General features: G+C 45.1%; 1 long non-coding RNA gene across 1 annotated transcript; it reads left to right on the top strand.

Moving 5' to 3' along the window:
- The first annotated feature begins 4,192 nt into the window (after nt 1–4,192).
- LOC123102988 (uncharacterized) lies at nt 4,193–6,837 on the top strand. Its single transcript, XR_006449557.1, has 2 exons — nt 4,193–4,306; nt 4,432–6,837. It is a non-coding gene; the product is annotated as an uncharacterized lncRNA (long non-coding RNA).
- The last annotated feature ends 841 nt before the right edge of the window (nt 6,838–7,678 follow it).

Below are 7,678 nucleotides of genomic sequence, written 5' to 3' on the forward strand. Positions count from 1 at the left end.
AAAACCATTCTGAAGGCCAGTCTTCGGACGTCTTCTTTTGGGTTCCGGACAGGTATCCGGTCCCGGCAATACGCCACACTTCGGCTCTGCCCACTTGATATATTGACCCCTTCTGAGAACGGGGCACAAGGCAGAACAACTTCCTCCATAGAGCGAAATGAGCCTCACAGGCCAAAAACAACTCGCAAAGGGCTACGAATCCCGCGATATGTAGCATGGAGGCAGGCGTAAGGTTATGCAACTAGAGGCCGTAGAACTCCAGGAGCCCCCGAAGAAACGGATGAATTGGAAATCCAAGCCCTCTTACCAAATAAAGGACAAGGCATACCCGCTCTCCCTTGGAGGGATTGGGAAGGCTCTCCGCTTGCTCTCCGCCATTATAGGTGGCAAGCCCGGCTCGAACTGGGACCAGGTACGCTGGGGGAAGAAATCCCTTGGTCTGAAGCATCACTAATTTGCTGTGTGGGACGGAACATCTCTCCTAATCTCCAGGCTTGGGGCTAGGGGAGCGAGAGGAGGAGCTGCGTCGACCGGCCATGATGGAATGGATCTCTGTCGAATGCGCTCCGATGAAGGCTCACCAAGGGAGGATGGTGTGATTTGGATCTGAATCCTCGTCTTTTTAATAGGCAGCTCATTCACATAGCTAGGGGGGTAAATGTAAAAACCCTGGCTCTTCACATTCGCCCGACACGTGGAAAGTGGCCATTATTGGGCGCGGAAGCCAAAGAGTGCAACATTCACAAGAGGCCGGACACTATTTCGACAGGTACACGGAATTTGGAGAGGAACCCGCCTTGCAATGTCGAAGACAATACTGCGCCCAGGACTCATCGTCATTGAAGCCTGGTTCAGGGGCTACTGAGGGAGTCCTGGATTAGGGGGTCTCCGGACAGCCGGACTATCTCCATTGGCTAGACTGTTAGACTATGAAGATACAAGATTGAAGACTTCGTCTCGTGTCCGGATGGGACTCTACTTGGCGTGGAAGGCAAGCTAGGCAATACGGATATGGATATCTCCTCCTTTGTAACCAACCTTATGTAACCCTAACCCTCTCCGGTGTCTATATAAACCGAAGGGTTTTAGTCCGTAGGACAACAACCACAACATATAATCATACCATAGGCTAGCTTCTAGGGTTTAGCCTCTCCGATCTCGTGGTAGATCTACTCTTGTACTACTCATATCATCAATATTAATCAAGCAGTACGTAGGGTTTTACCTCCATCAAGAGGGCCCGAACCTGGGTAAAACATTGTGTCCCCTGCCTCCTGTTACCATCCGGCCTAGAGGCACAGTTCGAGACCCCCTACCCGAGATCCGCCGATTTTGACACCGACAGCGGGTTTGAGAGCAAGAACACGAGAGAGAGAGGGAGAGAGAGAGAGAGCAATGGTGATTTTTTGGAGGTAGGTGGTGGTATGGGATGAAGAGATAAGTGAGGGGCCCCACATGGGGACCACAACCCACCAGGGCGCGCCTGGGGGTGCTGGCGCGCCCAGGTGGGTTGTGCCCACCTAGTGCACCCCCTCTGATATTATCTGCATGAAAATTCAGAAATATTCAGAAAAAATCGTATTAAATTTTCAGAGCATTCTGAGAACTTTTATTTTTGGGTCATTTTTTATTGCACGGGAAATTCAGAAAACAGACAAAACATGGCATTTTATTTTCTTTAACTAAGAAAAACAGAAAATAAAAGGTAGGGACAGAAGGTAGTGCTTACTATATTCATCAACTTCATACCTCTCAAAAATGATCCATTAATAAGGTTCACCAAGTCTTATTAACAATCACTTTCGATTAGCATGAAACTGAAGAACTTTCGTAAATTACTAAGTTACCTCAATGGGGATATGAATGTCCCCAACAATAAGCATTTCATATTTCTTTTTGGCAGTAGGTAGAGGTAGTTGAAAACTTCCAATAGTGATTGTCAGAGATTTTTCAATAAAGTTAATACCATTCACTTGGAATTGTTTCCTCAGAAAGTGCACAGTGTGCTCATTACCATTGATATGAAAAGTGACCTTGCTTTTATTGCAATCAATTGCAGCCCCTGCAGTATTCAAGAAGGGTCTACCAAAGATAATCGACATGTTGTCGTCCTCGGGCATCTCAAGTATAACAAAGTCAGTTAAAATAGTAACATTTGCAACAACAACGGGCACATCCTCACAAATACCGATATGTATGTCAATTGATTTGTCGGTCATTTGCAAAGATATTTCAGTAGGTGTGATATAACGCCCGGATAATCAAACTACAGTAATTCCACGTTAACGATGCCACGTCACCTCTGTTACTATTGCTACTCACGTGTTAGGTGAAAACGTTTCAAATTCAAATTTGAAATTAAGTCAAACGATAAAAGTTTCCAAACCTCAAAACTAAAATGTTCGGAGTGTGCAAATAAATGCCTAGGTATTTATGGTGAAGGAACCATGCCTTTATAAAAGACCTAAATACTTAAAATGAATTAAAACAGAAAAGTAAATAAATAAAAGGAAAAGAAAATACAAAAGAGAAAAAAAAAGAGAAAACCCCCCTCCCCCTGGGCCATTCGGCCCAGCTAGCCAGGCCGACCCAACTGCTGGCCAGCCCACTGCCCCCCCCCCGTCCCAACCGGCCATTCCCCCACTCCCCCTTATCCACTACCCCCAATCCCTAACGTAGCCACCACCCATCCTCCCCACTTGCTCCCCCTTATCCACTACCCCCAATCCCTAACGTAGCCACCACCCATCCCCCCACTCGCGCCCCCACTCTCCCTCTCCCCCGATCCAATCGGGATCGGGCCCGACGCCGCGCCTCCCCAGATCCCGTCATCGGAACGACGCCGCTCGCCTCTCCGTCGTCGACGCGCCCCCGTCCTCCTCACCACCGGCTTGCCTCCCCTACGCGCATCGTCCCCGTCTCCCCACCTCGACCCCTTCTGCCCCGACCCTACAAATCGCGGTGAGGCCCCGCCTCCCTCTGCTCCGCACGGTCACCGCACGCCGCCGCTCTGCCCGCCTCTACTCCCTCGCGCCGACGTGCACGCGCGCACATGCAGCCACAATCGCGTCCGAAGCTGCGTGAGCTCTGCCTTCCCCACTACACCTCGCTCGCGCCATCGCCCTGCATTGCCTCGCCGGCAGCCGCACCCTGCCTGCCGAGCCCGCGGCAACCATGTTGCCACTACTCCCGACCGCGGCGCTCCACGCCCTTGTCGGTCCTTCCCCGTATGCCGCGCCTCGTCGGTCGCCCCGCTTGCGCCGCTGCCGCCGGCCGATTCTGCCGCTGCCCTCGTTCGCCGTTGTGCCACTGCGTGCTCCCGCGCACTGCAGCCAGGACCACGCAGCGCGTCCACCCCCTTCTCCGCCCGGCCGCTGCTCACTGGAGCTCCCCGCCGCGCCGCATCGCTCCCACCGGCCACCTCCACGCCTCCACTGCACCCCCTGCTCCGACCGGCCACAGGGCGCCTGAGCCCCCACGCCACACGCCCCCCTGCTCCCCCACAACGCTCACCTTTGCCCCGGCCAGCGCCCGGTGCCAGCCTAGCCGCGCCCGGCTCCAGCGCCCGTTAGCGCCCGGGCGCCCGCTAGTGCCCGCACGCCCGTTCGGGCCACGCCCAATAGGCCCTCTAGCCCATGACAAACGGGGCCCACGGCCAGAAAGTTTTAAAAAAAGGAAATTAATAATAATAAAAAATTAATAATAAATGAATAATAACTTAATTAGTTAATTAATTAATTAATTAAAGAATTAATTAAGTTAATTAATTTTGATTAATTAAACTAAACAACTAATTAAACTAATTAATCATGATTAGTCTATCTATCTATATCTATCTATCTATCTATCTATCTATCTATCTATCTATCTATCTATCTATCTATCTATCTATCTATACCTCTATATCTATCTATCTATCTATCTATACCTCTACTAATTACAGACTCCCAAAAAATTACCACGTTAATCAGTAATTAGGAGCCGTTAATCTGGTGGGTCCAGATTATTACAGTGTAGATTCGATTAAAATTTTGCTTTTGTTGTGATAAAAAAGCTCCAAAACCTAAAACACGATTAGCAATCTTTTATCTCTTTCATTCACGTAAAAAAACTCCAAAGCAGTCCACCTAAAACACGATTAGAAATCTTTATCTCTTTCATTCACGACAAAGAAACTCAGATTCATCTATGTCTCCTTCCATATAAAAATAAAAGGAAAAAAAACATGTCGCCTTTTCTTCAGCCCCGAGCAGCCGCGCCACCAGAGCTCGCGAACCTTGCCGACACCTCGACTCCTCCGTCTCTGGTGCGCCGCTGGAGCATCTGTCGCCTGCCGGCGAGCTCACCAGCGAGCAGCAGCCGCCCTCCTGCCTTGCCTTTTTCCCGTCCTTCCATGCTCCTCTCTCACCTCTCTCTGCCTTGCCTCCACAGGGACATCGGGACATCGCCGGCATGCGGAACGAAGCCGCCCCAACTGGATCCACGTCCACCGCCATCGCCCGCTCTCCCGCCATTCTTCCTCACCTCAAATTGGTCGCGCCGGTAGCCGTCGTTGCCAGATCCTACCTTGGTCGCCCACTGGAAGATCCAGCACCCTATGCATTGCCACATCGCGCCTCTCACCGTCGAGGGCGGCAGGAACGACGGAGTCGTGCATGTGTCGGCTCCTATGTGGTGCGTGCGGAGCCACTGGCTCACGGAACGACTGCAGGCCTGGAGCACCCCCTACCTCGAGCGGCACGCATGCATGGTTGGTGTTCGAGACATCAGAGGAGCTTCAGCAGGTGTCGTTGATCCAAAATTACTCCTTCCAGTACAACGTTCCCCAATGCAAAGTGTCCCTTTATTTCCCCTGCCCAGCTCCAATCTTGATCCTTCCATGTTTGATGTAATGTGTACAGAGAAACAAGGCCGCCGAGCCAAATTTGCTGAACCAGGCTGCCAAGTTTGAGGTAAAAAAACTCAGCAGGGAAGTATCTATCCTGAATTTTCTGCACTACATAAATTTACCCATAGAATATATCTCTAATAGTACCCTGTCCAAAATGTTAGTGTTATTTCTGCAATTTTGCAAGCCGAATTTGTGCCAAGTGCATTGCTTAATATATCTCTAATAGTATATGTCCATTGCTATTTCCGAGATCTTCAATCAATTTCTATTACAACAAAAAAATGATCCCTATCAACATATATAGTATGCACTGGGAAATCATGATTCATGGGCAGCTGATATATACAATGGTTGATAACAATTACTTTAGGGTCTCCATTCTACTATTTTTTTTACATACTCAACAAATTTGTGACATCTTATCTGGTAGAGAAAACAGTCCGAGATATTCTGTTCTTACCTACACATAATTCCGTATTGATGACTTAGCATTCAACATGATTCAGTTTCTAGCCTGTATACATTAGTATTATTATGAGCCGCCTAAAAAGTTTTTGGGCTTTTAGTTTCAGTTATAGTCATGGACTGGGCACAATTCACAGAATAAGAAAATGTATCAAGCATTAATTTTATATGCGTGAAGCATTTTACAATGAAACGTTATTCAGATCTCTCTTTCAGATCTCTCTTACAGATTTCTCTTACATGAAAATTCTAAACATTATTCAGTACTGAGGACCAAATTTAGAAAATTCTAAACGAGTGGTGAGTTCAATCAGGTGAAAAATTGTAGGTCGAACATGAAAGGATGCACATTCGTTTTTGAAGTTGAAAATAACGTTTCATGAAGCAAACTTGAGGTATCAATCATGTCTCACTTTTTTTATTTGTATAATTGGTTGACATATGAGATGCCTTAGGTTGTCTCACAGTGATACTCATGATTTTTTGCTGTGCAAAAAAATACCTACAGTACAAGAAATTATAAGAAGTAAATAGCATCAAAACGAAACCATCGTTGCTTTTTTTGGATGGAAATAGGTGAGATCTATTAAGCAATAATAGGGTTAGGAATGATGGTTGCTAATAACTATACATTTTTATGGATAGTCATATACCTGGATGTCATCCTTCAAACACGAATACCTGAATTCTTATAGCACATAAATGATATTGTTTAGTTCTCCTTTCTAGAGTCTCTTTTGCGTCATGGTATATCTGTTATCAAGAATGATGCTCAGAAAATTCTTCGTTCCATGCCAAATGACATTTGTTTCGACTTGATAACACCAGGTAACATGGTGGATGTCGCAACACACAATAGTTAAACTGTAGCGACATAGATATATGAAAGGGCAAATCATCTTAGCTATAGTGTATGGAAAAAAGAGCATAGATTAATGATGCTGAGAGCTAGCTCTTGCCGCATTATCATCTATCTATAGCTTTCAAGGACCAGTAATTGTACGATTGTATCATGTGATTGGTACTACAAAATTGACAATCTTTGTGTATTAATATCTTAATTTCAAGATGAATTGGAGAAGGGAGTCTGCTCTACGTTTTCTAATCTATCAGTCAATGTGTAAATCTGGTATTGATGTACAGTTATTAAGAAAGTTTCCTTTTACAGATATTCTGCTAATGATAGGAAGCGTGGTTTAAAACTGCTCTGGCTGGAGTTGTATGCTTTGTGACTGAAGACTAGAGCTTGGTGTCATGGTGACTTGCAGCCACTCCTGATGGTCCTACCACCCAGCTTTTACTCTCTCAAATTTCCTTATTTTCATATTAACACTGCTATTGGGGTCAATCTATGTTGTTTACTGCTCTAATCAAGCTATTGCTAGGATTCCATGTTTCCTACATTGTATTATGCTGATCATTAGTAATTCAACCTACATTGTATTATACTGGTCATTAGTGGAATGTTGATTCTGTGATAATCTTAATACATCCATGGCTGTTGAGGAAATAGGGAAAATGTATAAACTGGAGAAATATCACACATTAACCTCCTCTTAGATCTAAACTAAGATCATATGGGTTCGGCCGTGCATGTCCATACATAGTGCATCGGGTTAATGTGCCTGAAGCGGAAGGACTCATGACATATTAACGAAGTGCACATGTTGAGTTAAAAAAGTGTACATTTGTTTTTTCTATTACGAAACATTTGACGATGTTTTGTTTTGATCTTAAACAAAATGGTGCAGAAGCAAGTCAAGGTTTAGTTACTGTAATTTTACTTACTGTAATTTCCACTCTGTTCTCTACAAGAAAAATAAATTATGGATAAATTGCAGTGATAAGCTATCAAAAAGAGACGTACATTTACTTATATTGCTCAATATTCAATTGATCGATTAGTTTTTAGTTACAAAAGTGTGATGTTTCAAAACTGAAAAACGAACTATTGGTTTAGTAACTAATTACAAAACACAACTAAGCATGGAAATAAGTAGCTAATTGTTTTGGCGTCACCTACTTATGTAATATCTGTTCCCGTATGCACATTTCTTTCTATTTTCCAGTTATGTGACATGATTGTCTGAAGTTTAATGCAACCCTCGAAATGTTTCTTGACTAAATGTCTAAATTCAGTGCACCTAGGATTTTCTTTATGAGGTTGCATCAGTATATTATACTGGGCTTTTGATTCAAATACGAATTTCTCCAACTATCTTTTGTGCCCGGTGTAGTCTCTTCCTCGCGTTGGGGAATTCAGATGGTTATCAGAATCAATTGGGGCATGCTCGCAACAACATCACTATTCACATGGTTGAG

Source organism: Triticum aestivum, chromosome 5A (genome assembly GCF_018294505.1).
Source record: "Triticum aestivum cultivar Chinese Spring chromosome 5A, IWGSC CS RefSeq v2.1, whole genome shotgun sequence".
Lineage (NCBI taxonomy): Eukaryota > Viridiplantae > Streptophyta > Magnoliopsida > Poales > Poaceae > Triticum > Triticum aestivum.